This window comes from Falco cherrug, chromosome 10, assembly GCF_023634085.1.
Source record: "Falco cherrug isolate bFalChe1 chromosome 10, bFalChe1.pri, whole genome shotgun sequence".
In the NCBI taxonomy this organism is placed as follows: domain Eukaryota; kingdom Metazoa; phylum Chordata; class Aves; order Falconiformes; family Falconidae; genus Falco; species Falco cherrug.
In genome coordinates this window covers 38598140-38625565 of record NC_073706.1, presented here as the reverse complement: position 1 = coordinate 38625565, position 27426 = coordinate 38598140, and the positions used below count along the sequence as shown (strand labels likewise).

At 48.0% G+C, this 27426-nt stretch overlaps 1 pseudogene; it reads left to right on the top strand.

Annotated features, from left to right (window-relative positions):
- Positions 1-27426, top strand: part of LOC129736964 (hydrocephalus-inducing protein homolog) — a 68307-nt pseudogene that overhangs the window by 24227 nt on the left and 16654 nt on the right.

Genomic DNA, 27426 nt, shown 5'->3' with positions numbered 1-27426 from the left:
AAATCCACCAGTCCAATGCCATCCAAAACAATAACGTCTACGGCAGGTGCTCCATGCAGGTGAAGAAGGCTGCCAGAGACAGGAGGTGCCGGCGAGATGCTTGGAGTTGTGGAAGGAGAATTGCTTCTCTACTCAGAGCTCCCTAAATGCTGACTCACATTAGGCTCCTGTCTCCAACGAGTACTAGTATAGTATGATGGGTGGTCTTCAAGGTGTAGGACCAGATCCTGTGCCTGTATGTGGGTGCCTCCAGTGCCCACTGGCCCTTGTGGCAAGGCGCTACAACGCGCTTCTAGCCCAGGGGATCTGTGGTGCGGTATTGAAATTCCTCTGTGCAGTTTTTCCCCATCGGTTGCTGCATCCCTTGGCATCTCTTTGTCAGCACAGAAAACTTCAGTAATTAGCAAAGCACCACTGAGCTTGTGCGTGGCCGACGGACGCTATGTATTGAGATGCTTTTATTGCTGTCAGTAATAAAAGTAGTGATGCGGATGGCTCTCTTTCAGTAGCTCTGTGAGTCTAATGCAGAAGCAAAAGCCTGGGGCAGGATCTCACCCTCTTTGAGGGGGGAGATCAGAACCCATACCCATAGGAGTATTTTAGGAGACAGCACACCCAAGAGGAGGCAGCCCTCAAGCAGAACTGCCTATTCCATTACTCTTCTGTCTCCCCTTGGTTCAGAGCCCCAAAAAGCGGTTTCCCCAGAAGAGAGGTAACGTGTGTGGCTCAGGAGTAGTTCTCGGTGGTTTTAGTCCTGCTGGAAGCCTCCAGCCTTGTGCTAAAAGCCTGCTGAGGAACCGTCTAGGTGTTTGGCAGATGAATACCCTGTTTTCCCTCAACTTCCCACACAGCTTGCAGGAGGGCTGACAGCTGCTGAGCAGGAGCTGTGCTAAAGCAAATCTTGGCTTGTTTGCTGTGGATGGCAGACCCAGGCTCAGAGCATCCTTTGTGGTTCTGCACGCCCAGGGCACAGATGGGGGAGTTCAGCCTCGGCTCCTCAATTGCTTACTTCAAGGGCAGGTAGAAAGTGCGAGCAGGGTCTGATTCTGGCTCCGTGGTTGTTAATCAGAGTGAGTTTTCCTGCGCTGGCTCAGTTCCTGTCCCCGTAGGAAGTGGGTGAAGTCATGTCTCCCCTCCTGAGCCCTGGGCAGCAAAACTTGCTCTGTGCCAGATTCAGGTTATTCCTATATGGCAGGAGGGAGCAGCTAAATAGGCTTCTTCAGTGCAGCACGCTGGGAGCTGGAGACAATGTGGAGCAGAGCTTGCCTTGCCCTGGGTCAGGGAGGGGTCTGGCTGCCTTGTTCCCCCGCCGCTGAGCTTTGCTGCCTGGCCCTGGAAGCAGGGGGTCCCCAGCACCGTTTCCTCCCCATTGCTGCTTGCTAGGCGTGGGGCAAATGCCAGCAGCCTCGTAGAATCATAGAATGATGGAGGTTGGAAAAGACCTTGAAGATGACCAAGTCCAACTTAACCCCGGATTGCCAAGCCCACCACTAAACTGTGTCCCGAAGCACCACATCTGTGTGTTTGTCAAACGCGTCAGGGGTGGTGATTCCAGCCTGCAGCGTGGAGAAGCAAGCCCTGCCGGAGCCGTCTCCTCCCTGGCAGGCTCCCGCCAGCCCCCCAGTCCCGAAGGCTGGCCAGCAGCTGCTGCTTAGGCTGCCCGCACGCGGGGGGCTGCTGCAGGGGGGTTTGGTACTGAGCACCGGAGAGCTACTGGGATGTGTGGTTTGGGTTGGTCAGTAAGCGTGATGAGCTGGCCTCAGATCTTCCCCTTCCTCTAAGCCAGCACCGACACTTGCACGATAGACAAGATCTCCTTAGGGCAACGTAAGCATAAAAAATAATAACAAAAGAATTTCTTGGGTAGATCTGGAAGAACTGGCTGGGGATCACTGTATTTAGTGCGGCAGCAATGCTCAGGGTGGCAGGGGATGTCAGAAGAGGATCTGGGTCTTCTGCCCTACGCAGGATGGCCCGAGCCACTGCCCTGAGGTGCCTCTGCCCTTCTCGGTCTAACCACAGGCAGCTTCTCTGTGCTGCAGCAGCCTCTGGAGCTGTGAGTGATAACCGCCAGCTTGAGAAAGCACCGAGGTTTCATCACAAATGGGGGAAAATGAGGCATGAGATCACAGGAAAAACCAAGGCATATGAAACACGATTAATTAGGGAGCTGATGTGGAGCTCTTCAGTCACCTGTGGCACGACAGAGAGTTTGGTGTGGTGTGTTAGAGCCATTTGGGTTTGGTGAAGATGACGGTAACTACAGAACCGGGTGTGCTCGGCTGGCAGCAGGGCAAGCACAGCCTGTGCATCTCGGCCGCGGTGGGAAACTGTGGTAGGGGCTGCATCGCGTTGCAAATGGGCCGAGGGGAATTGTCAGGGGCGTTGCTGACTGCTCAGCTCCTGCACAGATCAGCATGGGGTTCCCAGCCGGGAATGTCGGTGTGTTGGGGTGCTGAATCCCTTTCTTCAGCTGAAATTGATGCTGGGCTTAGCTGGATCAGCTTACGTTGGTAAATGAGGCCACCTCTGCAAGGGCTTGGCGGTGTGTTAGTGGCCACTGTACACACGCAGGAAGCTCATTAAATCCCAGCCCTACGTGTTTATTGATGTTTGAGGCTGAACGAGTAACGGCAGCACGGATGTGCCATCACCTCTGGGCATCTCAGCTACTCGCAAGAGTAAAACATTACCTTGCTGTGATATTAGTCTGTGGTTTTGTGCAGACTTTGGAGAAGACAACCACCTCTGCATGCCTCTCTTCTCTTTCCTTTAAGAACCCCCTTTCTACCGAAGGTCCTGTCATCTTGCCAGGCTGGCACTGCCATCAGTAGCTTCCAGGAACTTGTTTGAAAACAAAATGAAAATCCTATTGGCTTAGCCTCTAGATCAAGCCTTTGTCTTTTCTCTCTGCAAACCCACGGATGGATGTGGATAGGCAGCAGGGTTTAGCTGAAGTTGAGCCCTTGCTGTGTTGCGTTTCACGTTCCTGAGATCACTCAGATTGCTGAGCCCTTGCGGTTTGTACTGACTCCAGCCAGAGCAGAGGAGGCTCAGGACTTGCCAAAAGTCTCGGTTTTGGCTGTTTTGTTCATCCCCAGAAGCAGACTTCCATGTGACGCCGCCTATCCCGTTCTTAGCCTGTGAAGGATTTCTGGAGAATGTAGTTTTCATCTCTTTGCAGGGCATCCTGGAGTGCAGCTTGTCTCTTCTATCATCAATGGAAATCACTAGTATGTTCTTAGGTGCCATGAACCCTGGATGCGTTTCGGGGCAGAACTGACCATTCATTAGTCTCCTTTCCTCGTGGATCAATCAGCGTTCGCTGAGAAGCAGAAGAGTAGCTTGAAGGGTGATTGATTTATGAAGTGGCGTATTAAGCATGTCTTTGCCAGGCAATCAGAAGGAAGGTTCCTGCCCTGTTTTTCCCCATGGGCCAAAAGCAGTGTTTCAGTGATCAGCAACCCCAGCGTATCATGGCTGTAGTACCAATAATGATTATATATAGCCCACGGCATCCTGGATATGCGGCAGCGCTGTCTTGTGTTATCCAACAGTTTCATTGTCCTTTCAGTCCATTCTGCGAGGCTCCTTCACACTGGGCAGCACAAAGGCTCTGTGCTGGCTCCCAGATATTCCTGCGCTGGAGTATTTCATCCCGTAAGAAAGCCAACAGCCCTTCCTAAGCACAGTGCGGAGGAGGTAATGGGGAATCCTTTGGGTGCTCCATTACAGGAGGATGCACAACAAGGAGCCTGGTGGAAAGCAAGGTGACTCCTAAGTGCAGGAGAGCCGTCTGAAGAGCCTGCGACCTGTCCCGTAGACGCTGTGGCTGGTCATTGCTCTCCATCTCCCTTTTCCTGCCCATCTGTTGTCTCACGGTGGCTTGCAGTGCTCTGGGGTAGCAGATCCTTTCCTTGCGATGGGCTGCATGGGCTCAGAGGGGGCTTTGCTGGGGGCTTTAGCTGTTGACAGCATCAGCTGTGGCAGCAGTGATGATTAGGGTGCCCTGAGCTTTGTTGTAGCCTGGGCAATGGTCCTGTAGAAACCCCTGTGCTGGCAGCAGTTATTTAATGGTGAGGTTTATAAACAAGCTGCTCCTAGGGCTGGAGTAACTAGCACGATGGTTTTAATGATGTCTGAAGGTAGCTCATGAGCACTGCCTCCGAGAAGCACTTAAAAATGACTGTCGCTGCCCTGTGTTTTGCTCTAGTGCTGGAAATACGAGCGTGGGGACTGACAGGTGGCCTTTGTCAGAGACCCAGCACACTTTGTAGGTGATGCCATTAGCTTCCTGACAGCAAAACAGCTCAGAGCAGCGCTCCTGACTCTGACCGAGGTAGCTCTGTGGGAGGTGCAGCCAAAAGCATATGGTGGGGAGGGCTGGATCCAGCCGCAGGGGACTCCTCTCGCTTTCCAGAGATCGTTAGCCTGGTGAAGTGACTCCCTTCTCCGGTGGTGAAGTGGTACCAGCAGACCTTTGCATGCTGTTTGAAAAACCAGAATATGCTGGTGATGGTGAGGCAGTTGGGTATCGTGATAGTAGCAGGAGCAAAAGAACTGCTCAAAGGGTCGATGTGGAGGTACAATGACACTTCTGAGTGAAGAGCTCGGCTTTCGTTGCTTGCTTGTATTTTCAGTGAAAAAGCAGCAGGACCTGTCTCTTTTAGAAGAGGTGAGAGCCAGGCATAGTTTTCTGACAAACTGGGCAAATTAACTTAAACTTGCTTTCCCTGTTACCCAAATATTCTGAACCTGACTGTCATGCACTCCTAAAAAGGTTTAAAATCCAAATTCAGCGAGGAGGGAGTTACAGGGATAGAGGGAGAATATTACGGTGAGGACGAAAGGCAGCAGAGTGCTGTTTTGTTTCTCTTCAGTCTAATCCATCTGGCTACCAGCTTCCTAATATTTAGAGCAGTAATCGATGGAGGAAGGTACTGGCTGTTGAATGCTGGGAACGCATTCTTCATAAAACCTGAAATTTGTTTTGAAATCTTGTTCAAGGGTTTGCTTAATATTCGGAAAGATATTTTAGCTCTTCTGTAAATTCCCTCTCCTCCTGCACAACAGGCCCCCCAGAGGACGACCCAGTGCTGGGTTTCTTACTTTCAGATAGTTAAAAGTTACCATGATGTGCTGAGATACCGGTGGCCATAGCCATGCAGATGGATGCTGGAATAAAACACGGTGGTGTTCCCGCTGTCTCAGAGAGCATCGCTCAGGAGTGCACAGCCCAAAGCACCTGCTCTACTGCTGTGTAAGAAGCCTCTCTTTTAATTTCAAGTTCAGGTGTTGCTTTGTTCAGGTTGCAGAGTGAGCTGTGTCCTGCTGTCTCTGGGAAATACGTCAAAAGCATGTAAGAATGAGAGAGCTGACAGCCTGTAATAAGATCATCGTGTTGTGTAAGTAACGATAGGGCAGGTACGTCTGGATTCAGTAAATGTGCTTTCATGGCAGCAAAGCATCCCAAAGCACAGACCCATGGACATTACCCCATCAGGTGAAATACCTAGGGCTACATTGCTGGTACAGTACAGAGATTGTTTTGTTGTTGTTTTTTTCTTTTCCTCCAGACTTATATAGTAAACCATCAAGAGTCTTAAATAAATGTCACATCTAATTTGGCACCCAGGCCGTGAAGCCTGCAGCTGCCCTGGGCCAACCCTGACAGCTCTGCTGTGTCGGTTTATCTGCCTGGCAGAAAGACCTGCTGCTCCCTCCTGACTCGCTGGCGTCTGCACGCTCTCGTCTGTACCGGGAGGTTTGTGGGTTTACACAGTCAGCACGATGCCAGATCCTTCTCTCTGTGGTAGAAGGTGCTCCGGCAAAGCCCTCCAGCCTTCAGAAGCGTCCTCGGTGCCTGCAGCCGGGAGTGTAAGTGCTCTCCAGGAGAGCAGCAGTAGGGGATGCTTAGCAAAGCGTGTAGAAGCAGGCAGTGCATATGCTTTCTCCCTCGTGGGCCTTGGAGGCAGCATTTTTCTGTGCTGGAGGCTTTATTCACGTCTTTGTTTAATCGCTTCTGATGGTTTTACCTTCCAAGCCTTTGTCCAGTTGCTTTGTGGATTTATAGCGATGAGCGCCTGTAGGCACCTATGGCAGTACGTTCCAAAGGAAGGAATATTCCTAGGAAAAGTACTAGAACTACTTTTCTCTCATTTTAACTAATACCATTTCAGGCCCTCAGGTTCCTGTTTTACAACAAATTGTGACAACTTTTTCCTCGTTCACTTTTTCCCAGGCCATTCATACTTCTACAAACCTACCTATCTCCTGTGTGGTTTCTAGGTTGAGGAATCCTGTTCAGTCTTCGTATAGAAGCTGCTCTGTACTTCGGAGAAGGGCAGAAAGAACAATTAAATTTCAAAGGCTTCAGGTTGGTTTTTAAGATCAGAACTATACCCATTATTTCAAGACCCACCTGGCCATGGGTTTAGACAGGGAGATCATGATAGTTTTCGTGGAGTTCATTTTGCAGTACTTTGTTGTCTCGTAGAGCATTTTTCATGTCATGTTTCAATGACCCCGAGTTGTACATGCTCAAAGCACTGTGCATGTCTCCCATTTCTTGGGTCCTGCTTCCTCTGCTTGCCAACGTACGCCGAGGATTCAGCGGAGGGGGGAGGCAGTGCTTATAAAGCACACCTGCCTCTGTAACGCTTCTGAACCTCAGTTATTTTTCTACGCTAAGTTGTCCGTTCCAGAAAGCAGGCTGTCCAGTCATTGGAGACGTCGCTGTTTCTCTCGCAACATAACTCATCTCTGGCCACGAATCCCTCCCACTCCTCCTGGGCTCCCTTAAGAGCAGAGAAGTTGAGGTTATACAGGCACGAAGGCTGAACTCTCCATGTGTGGAGGCGAAGGAATGGCTGCAGAGATCTGTTTAAAGGGTGATTCCTTCCCAACCTCCCTCCAAGAGAGGGGCTCTCTTTCTCCTGGCACGGCTGTGATTCGCCGCATTGTGTCTGCCTTAGGGTTTAAGGAGTCCGTGTAGGACACTGCCAGCTCTCCCCCATGCTGTTGCGTGGCCGCCTTGGAAAGGCAGGTCCATCCCCTGGCTGCCTTGCTGTAACCCGTGCAGCGAGGAGAAGGCTCTGCCTCGGCAGGGGGATGCTCTCCAGGGATGGCCGGGTCGCTGCCCTTCTCAGCTGGGGCTGGCTCTGAGGCTTTAAACACGCTCCACAGAAGTGCCATTTCGACGGAGAATGTCTCGTGTTTGTGGTTTGCTTCTCACCTGGAAACCCTCACCTGCAACAGGCAGAGTAGGCTCGGTGCTCAAGTTTGAGATGGTTGACTCCCAGGAGTTGCTTGGTTGGGAAGAATGAAGGTTTGGAAGCTCTGGCAGTGAGGGACGCTTTGGTGGGGGTCTCTTCTGGAGGGTGAAGTGCTGGCGGGTGCTCCAGCAAGACTCCAGGCGTTAATCGGCTGCTGTGTGCAGCCAGGGGCTCTCTCCTCTTCGGTCTGAGGTGGAAAGCAAAGGCGTGCTCGCTCGGGTTGTGGGACAGCTTGGGAATACTCGGTGCAGACTTGCACGCTCAGGCACAGGCACCGACAGGCTCCAGGCAGAAGAAATGGGCTTGCAGGGCTGTGATGGGCAGGTTGGCGTGGGCCGTGCCCCACCAGTCTCGTTCCGACCTGTCTGCACAGACACACAGCAAGTGAGGGTGCTGCTGCTCCAACACAGTGAAGTTCTCATCTGCGTCCCATCCTGCCGTGGGCTGTCACTTTGCTTGCCTCCCTCTTCTGCCTACATGCCCCAGGCACCTTGGCTTGTTGGCAACAAGGGATCAGGAGAGACACAACCCCGGTGGCGTGCTTGCAGGAGACTCTGGGCGAGCCGTGACCGAGGTGGGACTCCTGAGAGTCACCTGAACGACTCAGATGCAGAATTCCCTGGGACCCGAGTGGGATGGCAACCCAAAGGCCACCTGGGCACATCTGAAAAAGTCCCCCTGTAGACAGGGTCACCTTGGGGATAAATCTTCACAAGCCCACCCAGAAATAAGGTGCTTAAGGTGGTGTCCAGGACATCCTCGTGCTGTACACATGCAGCTATCAGGCTGTGATAAAGGTATTGATCTGTGGAACTGCTAATACAGCTAAAGGCTGTGACACTTCTGTTCCCTGTGGCTTCCTCTGTTCCTTGTACTCCCATCAGCAAGGGCAATGAGCAAAGTCTCGCTTTTGCTTTGTTCCAGGTGAAGATATTCACACAAGCCTTCATGGAGCCGCTGAAGATGTCAACATCAGGCTAGACAGGAACTCCTTGACAGCTGGGAAGACCTACATCACGCTGTCAAACCACAGATCCGTGGTCATCCACAATCGGAGTAAAGTCATAGCCCACTCCAGTGGAAGGCTTTTGTTAGTCAAGAAGAGGAGGATCAGGAGAAGCTGAGGTTCGTTGGGAAGATTCATTTCAGTAAGACAGGCTGCCCAAGGGTAAAACTAACGTACGGCCTCAGAGGGATGTTGGTGCTTTTTTGAATGGCGTAGGACAAGTAAACCATCCACGACACCAGGGTGTCCCCCCCTGGGCTTCAGGGTAATGGAGCTCAGTGCTTCCCATTCCGGTTCCATCCATGTTCCAGCTCATGTTTTGGGGAGGAAAGGCTGCATTTCCTCGGAGAGCAAATTCCCATCTGTGGGAGCCCTAAGTCAGTGAGGCCAGGTCCCTGGGCTCGCAGAGGGTCTGTGAGGCTGAGGAAGGTGTCGGCACTCCTTACCTGGGACTGCGTTGAGCGGTAGCACCTAACAGCTGCAGGCAGCGTACCTGCTGTGATATTCACTGCAGTTTCTTCCCCTCCAGCTTTGATAAGATGGCAACCTTCTTCAGCCTTCTTGTCCAGTAGTGCGCAGGGCAGGGTGCTTTGCTGGCCCCGAACGTTGAGGCCATCCGGCTGTAGGATGCTGAATTGCCTTGCGCTGTCCCGGCTTCCAGCACAGCGAGGTATCCCTGCCCCTTCTCCGGGGCTCGGAGAGTTCGGAGGTGGAGGGTTCTGCGGGGAAGGCAGGGCAGCACAGGACTTGGAAGTGCCTTTGGGCGTCAGCACCTGTGTCTTCGTGGTGCTGAGAGGTGGGGCAGGCTCTCCACAGGGTGTCTCTGAAGCTTTGAAATTCCATTTGGGGCAGCAGGGAAACACTTCTAGCCCAAGGGGATGCACTGGAAAAGACACTTAGAAGCTGGGGTGATTTAGGGAGTCCTTGTGTGCCTTCTCAGAGTTGAATGGCTGTAGGTGTATAGGAGTTAGTCTGAACCCAGAGCTGGTCAGGAAACTGCCTTCAGCTGGAGAACTTTTTGAGGGCTTCTGAGCAAATAAAGTTCAGTGTAATTAGGTCAGAAATGCCTTGAAGGCCAAAACTAGTTTTCCACTCTTCTCTGTTTTTAATTGCGCAGTGTGTGACTTCTGTGCAAGATCAGTGTGTTAACAGAAAAAGTCTCATGACCTTCTCTTAGTACGTCCCTGCGCCATTCTTTTAGCATCTCTTCCCACCTGCCTATCTCAGATGGGACCCTGAGTGATCCTCTCTCCCCTCAGAAGCAACCAGGCTTCCCCACAGTTAACTTCAACCCATTTTTTTCCAATGGCACTTGATCTTATGCCAGCTCGTGTTCTGTACTCTGAGCAGAGTGCTTTGTTCTTCCTTACTTGCAGTCTTAGGGGTGGTCATAGCTCCGAGGCCTCTGTGCTGCTGTAGCAGAAGCTTTTGAGATGTCAGAGCAGAGAGGACCTTTCCAATGGGAGGAGGCAGTTCAGCACCCTGCGCTTGGCTGTCACCCCAAAAGACCTGGATCATCACAAGGTCTACCCAGGGGTTTGCTCTGTCTCCCTCCTGCAGGACTTTCTGGGATTCAACAATGGAATTATTGTCTGTTGATGAAGGCTTAGTTGAGGGTTGCTCATCTCGGTGCCTGGAAGCCCCCCTCATGCACAGCGCTGTAGGTCAGCCGTGGAAAAACATTTCTCATGACACTCCACAGGGAGCAAGCCAAAGAAAGTATTTTTGGCACTGGTGACAGCATTTGCCCGAGGCTCTGTCTGCGTGCTGCTAGTAATGTCCATGGCTGTGTTTCCTTTCTAAATGCATTGGAATTTAGCTGGGTGGTGATTGCGGTCCTTTTTATACCACGTTGCCCTGATGTGCTGTGTATGGAGCCTTCCCCTCATCCCCCTTGAGTAGTCACCTGCTGGTCCTTGGTGGCCAGGGGACTGGAGCCTGAAGGGGGCACATCCACGTGCCAGCTGGGAAGCAAGTGCTCTGCAGCAGTGCTCCCTTCTCACCTCTCGGTTGCGAGCTTTAAACACTAGAATGATTGCTGCTACAACTACCGAGTGAGGGAGAGGTGACCTGTGTCAAAGCTCTGTGGAGAAGGCCAAAAAGAGAAAAATGTTGCAGTGGTTCAAGGCTGGATGTAAGGGTTTGCATTCAGAGATGCTGGTCCTGCCTTCGTTATTGGGTGATGCTAGGCAAAGTCCCTTCACCTCTCGGGGCCTCTGTCTTCATGCATATAAACCCATTAATTTCACTGAAGTGATGCAATGCCTGAAAGTCCGTGAGTTGGCTTTTCAAATGCTCTGGGATCCTCTGCTGGATGGCAGTGTAGGCGGTGGAGCAGATCTAGTTTGCTTATCCCTGCCAGTCCAAAAGGGAAGGTAAAAAAGAGTGATGCTGGTAACCTGCAGCTGAATCCCAGCTGCTCTCCCCTTGCCAGCGAAGCACTGCAGTGTGTGCTCCTTCATCTTCATCCATCTCCCCAGAGCACCTCTACGGGAGGAAAAGCCATCTGAGGGTGTTGGTGGGTTGTCCATTAGTCGTGGCAGTAGCTTTGAGCCAGGAGGCTCTCCTGAGGGCTGCTAGCTTTCAAAAACCTCCTCTTAGCTCGTGAGTGTGGCGTAAAACTACCTGCCGTGCCAGCGAACAAGTGATAACCTGATCTGCTTGGGACCCCGTGGCTTGGGGTCAGCCCCTTGCTGAGCTGCTCCTGCTGTTCCTCCCCCAGTGCGTGGCTGCTCCTGTGCTTACGCGACAGTCTCTGCAAATATGTTGTTTATTAAATGATCTGCTTGGTTTGTGTCTCCCCATGGCTGCAGGGGCTGTCTCAGGCTGCAGAAGCAGGAGGAGAATGAGAGGGATTCTTTTCTCAAGCAGCGTGCAATGGACCCCACGCTCCAAGAACGCCTTTCCCTTCTCTCCCGTGCCTTCCAGAACCAGAGGGCAAAGGTGCGAGAAGACTCTATGCTTTTCTCCAGTGATATTTTTGCCATTGAGCTGGTGGTAAGCAATAGCTGAGAACCTCTCTTCCTCCTCCTCCTCCTCCCTGAATGAGGTCACTTGGCAGATACCCGCGTCAGCGTCTTGATGTGCCGAGAGGGAAGACATGAGGTTTCTAGTGAGGCTGGGAGAGGTTGTTGCAAAAAGCGTTTCTAAACAGTGAGCTCCTGGCAGGCGGCGAGAGCCTGCCTAAAGCTGAGCTCTGCTGCAAGGGCTGTAAATTAAGGGCACTTCATAAGTGTCCTTACAGTGTTCAGGGGTACTGATTATTATATATAAGGGCAGGCTTTACACGTAGCGCATGGGGATTAACCATGGGCATTAGTTCACCTATTGAAGAATGAAAAGGTCCTCTATGGAAAGGAGGCCAAGTTCAGCCCGTTTAATCACGGAAAGACCAATCCCTTCATATAATCTGGATTTATACCATGTGTGACTCTCCCTCCCAGCATCGTCTGTGAGCCTGCATGCAAGGCTGGCAGCTTTAAACGAACTTTTTGAGTTTCACTGCAGACTTGGAGAAAACTTTTTGCTTTTGTGTTTGCGCAATCAAAACCTCATGTCCTTCAACGAAACAGAGCCCTGACTGAGTATTTGCATGGTCTGAGATGAAGAATGCCTGCTGCCTGAGCAATGCAAAATCCCTTCTCATCCTGTTGCAAACGCTAGAATAATCCAAGCCTCTTCTTTCTTTTATAGTAGGTGAAACTATTATTTTTTTTTTTTAAGGAAGGGGATCTTGTTCTCTTCTTGGTTACTCCTATAGCCCGAATGAGGCTGAGAGCCCCCCATGTGAGCACAGCTGCAGTTTCACACCACTGCAGCTGAGAGCAGCATGATGGGACCAAGAGCCTGTGTCAGAGCAGCAGGGGTATTGCAGAGAGCGGGAGCCGATCGCCTGAGCTGTGCCAGCTGGTTTTGGAGCATGTCGCAGGGCTCCTGCTTCATTACAACTGGGCTAGGTCTCCATAACGAGCTTAACCTGCTCTTGGGCTCCTGAAGTGCATTAGGGTGAGGTCCAGCAGCCTGGCTGCCCGCTGAGTCCTGGTGCTCCGTGTAGCGCTGTACGGACCCAGAGTGTAGCCTGGCCTCAAGTCTCGAGTGGAAACCTTTCCTGAATGGCTGTGTTGATGTTACAGTTTGCTTAGGACTGGGTGTAAGTGGGATACTACAGGAGTCGTTCCCCTCCTGGCTGGTTCAGCATTATCAGTCTTTAGATTTCCATTAATTCCATGATTTATGGACCAGTGGGTTTCACATTCATAGTTTTGCTGATGTCTGTCTTCCCCCCTGGCGTACGGGTGTCTTCACATCAAATGTTAGTCTTTTTTCCTATCAAATGTAAAATCTAAAAATCCACTGCTGCTGACTTCCACAACCTTCTCCCCGGTGAGAGTCCCGTAACTTGTAGCGTGGACAGAGACCCTTCTTGCAGCGCCGTGTAAATCTGCTGGAGGGGCCCCACCAGAGCTGGGACCTTGCTGCCTCGGACCTTCTGGCCAAAAGCGGCGGCTGCTCTTCTCACCTATCACCTGTGGTGCCTGGGAGCACCCTATAGAAAGAATCAAACCCTTGGAACAAGTGGCTGGAGGTTTCCAGAGGTTAGGAGGCCGCTGGAGGGACGATAGCCTTGGAAAGGCTCTCTGGGCAGGGTGGCTTTGCAGGGTTTGTGCAGCAGCTTTGCTGTGTAAGCGGGCCGTTAGCTGCCAGGGGTTGCTCTCAGTGGAAGCTGCAGCAGGCTGTTTCAGCCTGTATAAGGTTAACTTGCTGATGAAAATAATAAGAGAAAAGAGGAGGAGCGGTTTTGCAGTCAGCCTGTGACCATGAACGTTTTGAGCAGCCGTCCAAGCCTGTGGGAAACAAGCTGTTCTGTAACTCTGACTTCCTGAGTGCATCTCAAAGTTGATTTATTTTTGCAAAGACACATGGTATGTCAGCAGAAGCATCTGTGGTAGAAGCCCAGGTGGCTCTCAAAGGACAAAGTCCTTGCTTTTTGCTGCACCTTCCCCACCACAGCTTAGCTGTAAGTCACAGTACAGACACGTGGGAGCTGACTCCTTGGAAATGGAAACCAGAGGAAAGGGAGGAAAAGGATTTGTAATCATTGCTCTTACCTTGACAAGTCATCACTGTCTTGTCATTGCCTGGTAGCGACTCCTCAGTGCCACGTGTCAGCTCTGAGCCGATGGAGGTGGTCTTCAAGATGTGCAGGTTACGCAAGTGCTACTGCTGTTGGTGCAGAGGTTGGGCCAGGAGATAACAGCGATATTTGTTCCTGCAAACGTCCACCTCAGCTGAGGTGCCCAGCTGGTCCCCATCCAAATGAGAGGGGACTGCAGAGCACTCTGGTTTTTGGCAGAAGGCGCCATCTCCAGTGGGAGCTATGGTCCATCCCTCCGCTCGCTGTGGGTTCGGTTATTGATGGGAAGGGGCAGATACTGGCTTTGGCGCTGCCTTTTCCCTGAGTGCCCTGAACTAACAGGATGCACTTTGGGGAGTCACTTCAGTACTTGTGTTGCCAGCTCTGCCTTTGGGGGTTTTGGTGTGCTTTGAGCAGTGATTTCCTTTCCATGGATCACCTTCTCCCTCCACCAAACAAAGCAGGCCGACAGTTGGTGGTGCCCCACTTTCCAAGACCAGCTTTTTCCTTTTCAGGCTGGTGGAGGTTGAGGAGATTCGCATTATTTAGGGGCTGAGGGAGGGGAAATAGGATCTGCATCTATTTATGGTTGGTCTCCTTATTGAGGTCACTTCTGTAGCGGTGAGTCATGGTGTGCCGTCCCCTCGGGTATCACGTCGGCATATGCTGTAGCAAAGCCAGGGCACAACAGCAGGAGTTTTTGTGCTGGATCATCATACATCCACCGTCTGTATTTTATGCCACCTGCCAGCTGCAGCCTGCCTGAGGCTGACATTAAGCCAGAAGTGTTGCAGTATCGTGTTCACAGCACTGCATAGTTGCATTTCTGCCCTGGCAAGCATCCACGGTAGTTTTCCATGATCTGACTCCACTGCCATCTTACGGAGAATATGCTAGCCGCGGCAGACCGCTGGCTCCTGCCGTGTCCTAGGGCTGGTACGCCTATGTAGCAGTAGCCCGCAAGGGTGAGTAGTGAAGTGTATCCTTTTAACCAGCAATTCTTTCTTCCCCGTGGGGTAGCAGGAATGTGAGGAACCTTTCCAACAGCCTATTTTCATTTCCCAGGAGAAATAGGTCACAATATTTTCCAGTTTTATGGTCTGACATACAGCAGTAATGAAGGGAGAAATGGCAAAGGTTTCCCAAAACAGTCATGTCCTTCACAATTTTTTTTTAGCCACAGAATAGTAGAATAATGTGTAACTGATGATTTCTTCTTGCCCTCTCCCTTTGAGTCAAACAGTCTGGCGTGCAGCTTCACTGACAATACAGGGAAGCTGATTGTGGCCGTACTGCCTGAAGTTTCTGTCCAAATACGTTGAATCCTGGAGAATGGTGATTTCATGTCAGAAGCTCAAGAGGTTTGAGTCTGTTAACTGCTGGTGCAGGTTTTCTTGGGAGTGAGGATATGAGTGCAAGGCTCCATCAATAATGCTGCGTTAGGATTGTTGCAGAGAGCTGTGCGGGTGCATATGAATGGATGGGTTGTGTTGCTCGTCCGTAGGCTTGTCTCCTCTGATGCCTTAGAGCAGTCTCATCTGACTGTGCCTTGGGATCCAGCAGCACCCTGGATGTAGGGAGATATGTCCCTTACCAGGATCTTATTGCACCACTGACTGGCTTCCTGGAGCATGGCAGGACATCTGGTGAGTTATACAGCGTACAGAGAGATGCCAGCAACACTGCAGCGATCACCGTGGTCTCGGTGGTGTTGGGCAAATCATCCCGCTGGGGCCTCGGCCGCTGGGAATAACACCTGCAGGGACCCATCGCCACTCCCTCGCTGTTTGAAGATTTACGCTTGCAGGGTTCTCCCAGGTTCTTGCTGAAGCTGGATTTTTTTTGTGCAGCGGAAGTTCACCATTTTGGTGTTCGGTTTGGGTTATTTTGAGCCAGGATCACATTCTAGTGTCAGAGAAATGCCACGTGGGCACTGACCCAGCTCCGGTTCCGCTTCCGACAGCAGCGGTGATGCAGGAACGGGAGGAGGCCAGGACAACTAGGGCTTTGTGTCATGGGCAATGTCTCATACCCCCTGTGGAGACCTGCAGGCAGCTGGAGCAGATTGCAAAGCCCTGATATTCCTCTTCTGCCAGTTGTTGCCTGCAAGCAGAGGGAGGCTTGGACAGTGAGCCCTGGCCGGGGTAGCCAGCCCTGACGGGACCTTGCCTTTGTTTGTGAGCTGGTTTACGGATCTCTTCTGCAATGATGAAGGCAGGCATGGTTTTCTTTCTTTCTGTCTTTGTAACTAAGAATGGAAAAATCCATTTGACTTGCTAAATCTCTTCTGATCTGAGAAGACGTGTTCACATGGCTGTAGTGACACAGGGATATAAGGGAAGGTTTGGAAGGAAACCGTATCTTTTCTTTAGGTCAGCTGGCACTTCTGAAGAGATCCTTGATATGCCGAAGCCAGCCAGTTTAGGTCCTTTATTATAGCCCTAATTAAAAAAAAAAAAAAAAAAAAGGCAAGCCTTTACCGGGTGCTAGTTAAGGTAAGGGACTTAATTTTTTTCACAGCTGCTTCCAAAGTCTTACACATTTTGTAAGTGTTGTTTGCTCCTTGCTCGTCATTGATGCTCTAAATAAAGGCTTACAGGGCTGTGGTTGAAAACAAGAAATGTAACGTTTGAAGGTAAATGGTTTGTTGTCTCCTGTCTTAGGAGGGAGATGTCTGGCCAAATTCTTCAGTTGAAATTTACGTGATCTTCAAACCCCGAGAAGCCAGAGTGTATCAACAGTCTGCTGCGACATCTCAGGTACAGCTCCTTTCTCCTCCTCCTGCTACCCACAGCAAAGGCGAGGCACAAATACTCTTCCAGCCCAGTTGGTTCCCACGGAATTCCTAGGAAGAGCCGGTGGTCAGCAGGGCAGTGCCAGCACCTTCCTGCTGTCCCCGTGGCTCCCAGCTGGTCTGTGCAGAGCCAGGGCTTAGCGCGCCTGGCTCCGACCGCTGATCCCAGAGCAGCCAAAGCAGCGAGCTTTCATACCATGCATTCGTTGTGCTGCAAGGTGTTTGTAAAGGCAGAGAGGTACACAGCAGAAGAGCTTTGGTGGACGAGCACTAAGCCCCTATAGACCTCCAGGATGAGCCTTTATTACGTGGATGCACCATCGGGCTCCTGAGGCGGTAGGAGCTGAGTGAAACGTGCTCCCTGCCCCTGGGTCACCTCCCGCTCTCCAGGCGCTGCCAGACCGTAGTGGCTGAGCCCTGCTGAGCGCAGGGTGTCTGTGAACGTACCACACGTGTGCTGCTGTCCCTGCGTGGGAATCGTCACCTCGTGGCTCAAGCCTATGCTTCATCTGGGTCGCGTGTTACAGGGCTCGCTGTCCTCAGCAGGGTGAGCACCCTCCCCAGAAGTCAGAGTGCGAGCAGCCTGCTAGACAAGCTTTATGCTCCTCCCGGCTGACAGAAGTGCTGTCAGGTCTTTTTCTGGGAGCGGTTATCACTGACCCACCGAGTTACGCCGCCTTTGCCCTTACAGAGGTGATGGCCTTGCTGTGCTGGCACGGGGCAGGGAATGCCTGCAGCAAGCTCCGTGGTTCAGGTTACCTTGTCCTTCCTCTCCGTCCGTGTGGTGCTGCTTGAGGTGTTTTTCAGGAGTGGGAGGTCCCTGTCAGATTTCCATCCAGGGAACGCTCTGGTTTTCCCCATCTAAGAGGAAGGAGGTGCGAGGCCCGTGGTCCCCAGCAGCCAGGCTCCCGTTCTGGAGGGTGCTGAGATCACTAACCCAGCTGCTTCGAGCCATTCCTTACTGCTCCAAGCTGACAGATACAAAGGCCATGAAACAGCTTTTTATTGATACGGTAATTGCGCAGGGTTTACTTGGCAGATGCCACCTACAGTAATTAACCAGGGCTCGTGTTAACAAACCGCCTTCCTGGCCGCCAGCTGCAGTTGTTAGAGCTGTGGAAGGAAAGGGTTGATTTAAAAAGTTGCTCCCAAGGGAATCCTGGCTCAGCGCTGTGCTCCTGGCCCTGGGATTTTTGCTGTGGTGGTGGGGCTGTCCATCACTTTGCTGCAGGGATCTCCAGGGGTTGTGCCTGGAGAGCTTTTGTTGTTGTTGTGGCAGAGAAATAGGAAAATTACTTACATGCAACCTGGGAGTTACAGGAAACAGAGCTGGGCAAGCGATCGGTGTTTAGAAAGAGGAGCCTGCTCTGGAAAAACCCTCGTGGTCCCTCAGGAGATCTGAACTCTTCCATGGGCCCCTTGGGAGAGGACCTCAAGGAGGTCACCTACCCCCCATCCCTCACAAAACAGAGCTGAGCCGCTGTATCGTCAGGGTGGAGACTGTCCCAGGGTGCAAAAAGAGTTTAAAGAAGAAACCCGTGATCTTTAACTAGGGAGTCATTAATTTTGCTTCTTGACGACTCTGAGCAGTGTGACTGCCTTCCTCGTGCATTTGCATGCCAGTCACAGATCCCTTTGGAGGATGATTTGCAGACAGCGTGTGCCCCTTGCAGGGAATATTTAGTAGCTTTGCCCTAGTGCAGCACTGTGAAATTGCAGTTGGATCTCGAGCCCCACGGGGAAGTGGCTGGCCTCCATGTGTGTTTTTGCAGTTGCCTCCATAAATTGCTTAGCCGAACGCTTCTGGATCAGGTGATTTACAGAACTCATCAGCACTGTGCAACTTGCAAAGCCAGCGGTTAAGAAGTGGTTTGAAATTTGTTTTGTTTAAGCTCAAAATGAACTTTCTTAGTTATTCATGCAAATAAAGCCATGGCTCTTGAGTGCTGGAAGGAAGCACGTGGTGGGGGGGCTCAATCACCTAAAATTCTTTTTTTGTTGTTTTTTTCTGGATGTGGAAATGTACTGGGTTACATCTGATTTCTTCCAAAACCCATTTCTAAGCTGCTTTTGCAGGGAGAAGCAAAATCCTAAGTGCTGATCCCTCCTTCACTTGCCGTGTCCTACATCGTGTAAAACTGGATCTCTGTGTTGATGTGGTTGGATGAGAGTCACGTTCAAAACCAACCTCAAAACCTGGGGACGTTCCGTGGGCAAAAAGATGAGTGCCAGAAAGCAGCAGAAGTTAGGGACTTGGGAAACAGTTCTGTGCTGTTGGGCCACCCACACCCCTGTTTCTTTGAATGCCGAGTTGTAATCCCTCCATGATGTGCCAAGGTGTTAACCCGACTGAGATCCGAATTCTCACTCCACAGAACCAGGTGTGGCTTTGGGACTGAGGACAAGGAGGCTGCGGCCCCTCCATGCCCTGGTCCATGTGCTCTGGGACATGCTGTGGTGGGAGCATCACACGGTCCCAGCCCGGGGTACCCAGGCCTTGGCCAGCGGCTGGGTGCTCCTGGAAGCCCCAGCTGCTAGCGAGGAGCGGGACATACTCTCTTTTTTCTTTCTTTTTCTCTCGGCTGTCCTGAATGGTCTGTATTTTACTCTGCTCCTCCTCCTTTCAGGAGAGCACTCTCTGAGGTTCACCTGGAAGGAGAGAGCGTAAAACTCCCAGGGTTTCCTAAAGTTCCAGCATCAATGGTGGGGCAGAAGAAAGGATAGCTTCCGCAGACCTTCCAGGAGAGGCTGAGGGCCTGCTGCAGAAGGGAAAGAATGGCCACTGATTTTTTTTGATGATAGTGGCCGTGGGGCATGCCTCACCCATGATTATGGGCAAAACTTGTCCCTTGGAAATCTTTGTCATTTCCTAAGAGCTTTGATGGTTTAGAACATCAAGTTTTTAATGAAAATTAGGCCACATGTGATGCAAGATGGAAAAATCTTCTGAACAGCGAGCACCCAGTACTGCCTCTTTTCGGGTGTCTGTGCAATAGAAGTACACAGCCCTCTGATGCGTGCCTGAGCTGTGAAGTGTAACTCATCTCTGCTGTCAGCTGGGCTTCGGCTGGATCCACTGAAAAACCACTGAATTCAGCAAAAGCTCCCTAGCTCTTCCTTTCTGGCTTTGGATGTGATCAAACATCCCCGTGCCACGGTTGCAAGCCCAAAGTCAGGGATCACTGAAAAGGCTGTTCCAGGAGGGTTTTTTCCGAGTTGTGATCTAGTCACACGTGGGCTGCTCTTTGCAGTAAGAAGTTGGTTTGGACATTCCGGAATGACTAAGCAGCAGACTTTTATAAAAAAAGAAATCAACTTTCAGTCCCTAAGCTTTAGTTAATGGTGGGTGTCACACAAAAGGAGCTCAAAGGATAGAGGAATAGTTTTGCACAAAAGCCACAGTGACGGTTGTGTACAACTTCTGGGGCTATCTTCTGCTCCTTGTGCTACTCGCTTTCCGTACAAGAGTAGAATGGGATGGCAGTGTTACCGAAATCTCGGAATGAAGAACTTACCGACACCAATGTGATGTAGATAAGCAGACATTTCTTTATGGACGGCCGGGTGCGTGAGTGAGTCCCCTCACGATCGACGCACACCATGGTTCAAAATCATACACCTTGTATAGAACTCATTCATACATATTCATTAAATATCCATGCATAATCGTAAGATTTCCCATAAATCATTAACATACTCTCCTCTCGTACCCGATTCTGCGCAGTAAAGGTTAGAAAGGTCCAGTAATGGGTCTGGGGTACGATTTGGGTAGGTGGTATGTGAGTCGGTGGTCTCAATCTCCCCCTGCCGGAATTACCTGCCACTTGAGGTAACTGTTTCTTGGCCGGCAACTATGGGTTGCTTCACTCGACTCTTCCCAGTTCACATAAATTCTCATTTTGACATTTTAGTACATCCTCCTAGGTTACATATAAACAATCATCTCAAATCTTAAGTCTGTTATCTAAGTTCTAAACATTCCTACTAGGTGATTCTGACCAATTCCTCCGGCCTTGGTACGGGGCTGTACAGAGGGTTTTCTATAGCCGCTTTTTACTATAACTGTAAGTTTCATTAAAATATATTTTCTTATCCTCTTATATTTCTATTACATGATTGATTTTATAAAATCAAATAATCAATCAAATAAAGTCAATCTTAACTTATTAGCAAATCTATAACATTTCCCCATCCTCTTATATTTCTATTACATGATTGATTTTATAAAATCAAATAATCAATCAAATAAAGTCAATCAATCTTAACTTATTAGCAAATCTATAACATTTCCCCCCTTTGAAAGTGTTGAAAATCTTTATTTCAATACTTTCACATTATTTACATATCATTTGTTTCAACATATTTTGGTGGTGGGCTATACCTTGGTGGACTGGTTGGTACTTCTCTCATGATCATACGATTGATTGCAATTCTATTGGTAAACTGCTTCTTCAAACATGCATATACCAACATGATCATCAAAAAGACAATCAGTAACAGAAACAAAGTTTTGATTAGGGATTGTATCCAAGAGCTCAAGTTCCTTCCTAATTTGTTAAAAATTTTCCCTAACCAGTCTTCTGACATATCTTCTTGAATTGATTCTGTTTCTTTTTCAATTTTATCTAATAAATCCAAATCATGTTCCACATCTTGTGTGACATTTGAAATGGGGATGCAACAGTGGTCCAGTTTATCTTTGAGATATCCACATACTCCATGTTCTTTAAGTAGGAGCATATCTAGTGCCATTCTATTTTTTAAAGTCATTCTAGAGGTCGCCTGTAATTGTATATTCAATTCCTTAAACCCCTTTTTGGTAACGTTTGCTAATTTTTCCACTTGACCAGTTAACTTATAAAGCCATGCTCTGTTTCTATATGATGCTATAGGATTTAAAAGTGATTCAATTGCCCAGCCAATTTTCACTCCTGTAGATGGTTCATTCCAAGTACCATCATTTGTCTCAGATCTCTTTGTTCGTTTCAGTTCTAAATTTTCTAGAGATCCTCTAAACGGTGATTTCTTCCAAATCGGACACAATGTTGGCACGCCTAACGTTATTTGTTTCACTTTACCATCTAATGGTAGATGAGTTGTCCAGGTTCCATCACTCAATGCCCAAATTAAATGTCCTGGACTTTGAATAGTAGATTTTCTACAACTAAACATAATTCCTCTTCTGGGTATATAGGCGCTAGATAGATTGAGAGTATTCTTAAGACCTCGACAAAAACAACCATATTTTAAAGCGGCAGCCAAAGGAGGGATTCTTTGAATTATTAAGTCTGCATTGCTACAATCATACACTTTTTCACATTTCCACCATGGCACTATTTTATTCTCCTTTTCTCCCAATGAAGTTGATCTATCATTGACCCAGGGTAATACTGAAAACACTTTTCCATCCCAGGTAAAACACCAAGGAGTTTTTGCCATATACTGAAAATGGGAATATAAGGTCATAGACCAAACCGAATCCCAAACTATTTCCTTTTCCTGTAGGGTTCGATTCTTTTTCTCACATTTTGTCTCGGTTATCCATACACTGGTGTTTGTTGTAGCCATTTTAGGCTAGTAACACCATCCCTTGTTCCCTAAATCTCCATATAATCCCGGTTTAGCTACAAATCATCCTTTACATTCCCAAATGGTTGAATATACTGGTGATTCTTCCCCAACTTTAACCTTTTGCAATTCCCAAGTTTCCCTAGGTTCTTGTTTACAATCCATTGTCTCATTTTCATATTCTAATTTGGTCAGATTCATGGTTAAGATTCCCCATGGAATAGATTCACCTACTGCCCTCGGTATTGGTAAACAAGCAGTGATCTGCATAACATTTTGTAAATTGGCAAATCCTTTAATCAATCCTACCATCAAATTTTCCTCAGCCGTTTGTTTGGGAATTTCAATCACTTGTTCTGTCTCTATTTGTCTTTCATTCCTGTCCACCAAGTCAGCCCATGATCCTGCCAACACTACCAACCCAAATGGAATCCAAAGAACGATCATAACCTGATATGAAAAATTAGACATTTTTCAAAGTCAAATTTAAAGTCTTTGGGTCACGGTTGATAATCTTCCATGGAATAGGTGCTTTCTTCACTCGAGTATAATGGATCCAAGCATCCGATTCTGCTATCTTGATAGCCGTAAAAGTGGTTAACAGTACTTGGAAAGGTGCTTTCCAACGTTCCTGTAAAGGTTCAGAGGTCCAGGTCTTCACATAGACATAATCTCCTGGTTGGAAATCATGCACTGAATTTTCCAGGGATAAAGGTCTATTCCAAATTACTGCACTCCGAATTGCAGCCGGAGTTTTTCCTAGAGAAAGCAAATAGTTATATACATCCTGCTTTCCTTTTACATGTACGTTTGGATTTGGTTCTGGAGACTCATATGGTTTTCCATATAATAATTCATAAGGACTGAGTGAGGTTCCACTCTTTGGCTGTACCCTGATACGTAATAATGCCAATGGAAGCGCCTGAGGCCACTTTAGACTGGTTTCTTGACAAATTTTACTTATTTGTGGTTTCAAAGTTTGATTCATCCTTTCCACTTTCCCACTAGATTGGGGTCTCCAAGATAAATGTAGGTCACAATTAATACCCAATACTTTGCTAACACTTTGGACTACTTCAGCAACAAAGTGTGGACCTCTGTCAGAAGAAATTCCAATAGGAACTCCAAATCTCGGAATTATTTCTTGTAATAACCACTTCACCACTTCTTTTGCTTGTGTAGTGCGACAGGGAAGGGCTTCTGGCCATCCTGTAAAAGTATCAACCCCTACCAGGATGTACCGGTACCCATTTTGTCTGGGTAGCTCTGAAAAATCTACTTGCCAATCATCTCCAGGTTCTACACCAGATTTCAGTCTACCCATTTGAACCTTTTTCTTAATCATTGGATTATTTTTCAAACATACTTCACACTTTGCAGTTACCATTTTAGCTATTCCCAACATCTTAACTGATATTACTTGTTTTCGTAAAGATGTTACTAAGGCTTCTGCTCCCCAGTGACATTCCTGATGTCTCGTTTGAATTCTCTCTCTCATCACAAGAGGTGGAATTACTACCTGTCCATTAGGAGTTACCCACCATCCCGCTAAGTTTTTCTTAGCATTTAATAACGGACTCAATTTGTCATCTTCCTCTGAATATCTCGGGTTTTCCCTAGGAAGGGTTACTGTTTTAGAAGGAATTATTGCCATTTGCAATGCTTGTTTCTTTGCTACCTTTTTTGCTGTTCTATCAGCTAAATTATTCCCAGCTATTATTTTTGTATTCCCAATCTGGTGTGCCTTACAGTGCATGATTGCTACTTGATCTGGCTTTTGAACTGCTTGCAATAATCATAAAATTTCTGTTTGATGCTTAATGTTTGATCCTTGAGAGGACAATAACCCCCTCTCTTTCCACAAAGCTCCATGGACATGCACTACCCCAAAGGCATATTTTGAATCAGTCCAGATATTTACTTTCTTGTCTTTGCTTATCTCTAAGGCTCGAATTAAAGCGATGAGTTCCGCCTTTTGGGCTGATATGGTACTCGCCAATGCTCCTGCTTCTATAACTGTAGTCTCTGTTGTTACCGCATATCCGGCGTATCGGACTCCTTGTTCCATGAAGCTGCTTCCATCACTATACAGTTCCCAGTCTGGTCGCTCCAGTGGTACATCCTTCAGATCTTCACGACTGGAATAAACATACTCGATGGCAGCCAAGCAATCATGCTCCAGTCGTCCTTCTTCCTGTATGGAACTTAAAAATACTGCAGGATTTACCAGGTTAGTTGTCTTTAGAATCACATCATCCTGTTCAGTCAATACCACCTGGTACTTCATCATTTGGCTGGGAGACAGCCAGTGTCCCCCCTTCTGTTCTAGGACAGTTATCACCATGTGTGGGACATAGACTGTTATTGTTCTTCCCAAAGTCAATTTCCGAGCTTCTTGTATGAGCATCACTGTTGCTGCCACTGCTCAAAGGCAGTTTGGCCACCCTCTACTCACTGTGTCCAGTTGTTTAGAGAAATATCCGACTGGTCGTTTCCAGCTTCCTGTCCTCTGGGTTAACACGCCCAGTGCAAGGTGTTGCCTTTCATGAACAAACAACTGGAAATCTTTGGTTAGATCCGGCAGTCCCAAGGCAGGTGCAGACATTAAGGCACGTTTTAACTCTACAAAAGCCTTTTGTTGTTGTGGGCCCCATGCAAAGGGAGGGTTCTTTTGGGCCTCGTACAGGGGTTTAGCTATTAGCCCATAGTTCATGATCCAAAGGTGACACCACCCTCTCATTCCCAAAAATGCTCTGAGTTCATGAATATTTCTCGGCTCAGGTATACCACAAATAGCTTCTTTGCGATCTTTTCCTAATTGTCGTTGTCCTTTTGAAATCTCAAAGCCCAGATATATCACAGTCTGGCAGGCTGTCTGGGCTTTCTTCCTGGACACTTTGTATCCATTTAGTCCCAGGAAATTCAAGAGGTCGATAGTCACCTGTATACAGGTAAGTCTTTCTTCTGTAGCAATCAGTATGTCATCCACATATTGTAAAAGTAAATGCCCAGCTCTTGATTTATCCTGTTTCCACATTTCAAGTTCCTTTGCTAATTGATTTCCAAAGATAGTTGGACTGTTTTTAAATCCTTGGGGTAATCTAGTCCATGTCAACTGCATCTTTCGCCCGGTTTGAGGATTTTCCCATTCAAAAGCAAACAGTTTTCTGCTTTCTTTTTCCAAAGGTATACAAAAGAAAGCATCTTTTAAATCAAGCACTGTAAACCATTGATAAATGTCCCTTAATGCTGTTAACAGTGTATAAGGGTTTGCTACTACAGGATAAATGTCCTTAACTAGTTGATTTACTGCTCTCAAGTCTTGTACCAGCCTATATTCACCCGAGGGTTTTCTGACTGGTAAAATAGGAGTCTTATACTCAGATTCACATTCTTCCAAAATGTTATACTCCAAAAATTTATCACTCAATTTCTTCAATTCCTGTCTCACTTCCGGTTTGATTGGATATTGTTTAATTCTCACTGTTCCTGCGCCTTCCTTCAAATCTATTTTAACAGGCTCTGCTAGTTTCGATTTACCAGGAATATCTGTTTCCCATACAGTAGGGATCACTGCCAAATCCACCTCCGGTGGAATTTCTTGTTCCTTTACTCTTTCGTGTATCATCAAGATTTCTCCCGTTTTTGACTCGGGTATTTTCAAGAAAAGTTCTCCTTCATCAAAAACAATTTGTGCATTTAATTTAGACAACAAATCTCTTCCTAACAAGGGTATCGGACATTCTGGTACATACAAAAATTCATGTGTAATTATCTTATTTCCAAATTTCAAATCTAGGTGTTGTAGGAATGGCCTGGTTCTCTTCTTTCCCTGTTGCTCCTATTATATTGGCTGGTTTTGTTCCTATTTTTCCTTTACATGTATTTAATACCGAAAATGTCGCTCCTGTATCTACTAAAAATTTAACTTCTTTATCTCCCAGCTAAATTTTAACCAGAGGTTCAGCTGGGTTCCCCTCCGGTCCCCTTCAGTCGTCTAAAATCATTATCTTGGCAAGGTCGTGAGAAACACTCTTGTTTCTAGGGCAATCCTTTTTCCAATGTCCTTCCTCTCTACACAAAGCACACTGATTTACTCCTAAGGGGGTATTAAATTTCCGATGGCCACAGTGCATACAACCTCCCCTCCCATTAAATCCTCGTCCTCTTCCTCTGCCCCTTCCTCTGTCTACCGTTCCTGTCATTACTGCCAATAAATCTGTTCTCCTTGATTTTCTTTCTTCTCTTTCTCTGTTGTTATATACCCTCCATGCGACTTCCAGCATTGTATTCAAACTCCTTGAATTCTCTCCCTCCAGTTTCTGGAGTTTTTTCCTTATATCTGGTGCCGATTGCCCCATAAAAATCAAAGCCAGTTGCATTTGTGCTGCCTCTGTTTCCACTCTCAAATCAGTATGTTTTCTGGCAGCTTCCTTTAATCGTTCCCAAAATGCTGAGGGAGATTCATTTTTATCTTGTCTTACTTCATATAATTTAGACCAATTCAGAGATTTAGGCATGGCATGTCTAATCCCATATAAAACCCATTTCTGATACCGTCTCAGTCTTTCTCTATGTGTTACATTATTTGGATCCCACTGCGGATCCCCAGATGGAAAATTCTGTTCTATTGTTCCACCTGTAATTCCACTCATCACATCCAACTCTGCCTGAGCTTTACCAGCTTTTAATACCGTTTGCTTCTCTGTATCATCTAACACATTATCCAGGATCACCTGTAAATCATTCCAGTCTGGATTCTGTGTTCTAGTTATAGTATCTGCCACCTTGCCCACTTTTTCAGGATCTTCTCTATAATTTCCTGCTGCCTGCTTCCAAGTCATCAAATCCATAGCTGTAAAAGGTACTTTCACATAGACCGGTCCATCACTACCAACTCCCTGTCGCAGGGGAGCTATAGTCTGTGTCTGTTGCCGAGTTCTCCGTGAAACAGGAGTATGAATTACAATCTCCGATAATCTCTCTTCCACATCTCCTGTTCCACTGCTATCCGGTTCAATCGCCTGTTCTCGTGCCCTAGATTCTCGACCCTGATTCCTTTCTCTCCTAAGAGGGGATATATCTAATTCTGGTCCATCATCACTCTCAGTGACAATCTTTTTCTTTAAACAACCTTTCCCGATCTCACAAGTTGAGCAACACCTTTTTACTTTCTTGTTATCAGCAGTTACAGCCATCACAAAATTATCTCCATCAGTTAACTTGCATTCATCCTGCCAGTCTTTTCTCTGTCTCAGGTAAAAGAACAAATCCACATATGGCATTTCACTCCATTTCCCTTCCCTTTTACAGTATAACATTAACTGCAGAATAGTATTATAATTCAGTGTTCCATTTATGGGCCACTTTTCCTGATTTTCCAATGTATACAGAGGCCACCAATTATTACAATACTCAATCATCTGGCTTTTTGGCAAATCCTCATATAAATCTCCCCAATGTGCCAATGAACATCCCAATGGAGAATTTTTCGGGATTTTATCATTTACAGCAAGATTACGCATGCTTTTACTTTTAAACAACCGAGTTAACTTAGATGCCATGGTATAATCACTCACAGTACAATACACAATTATTCAACTCTGTCTCCCCGATCCGCGGATCCACGCTGCACACTCGCTTTCGTGCT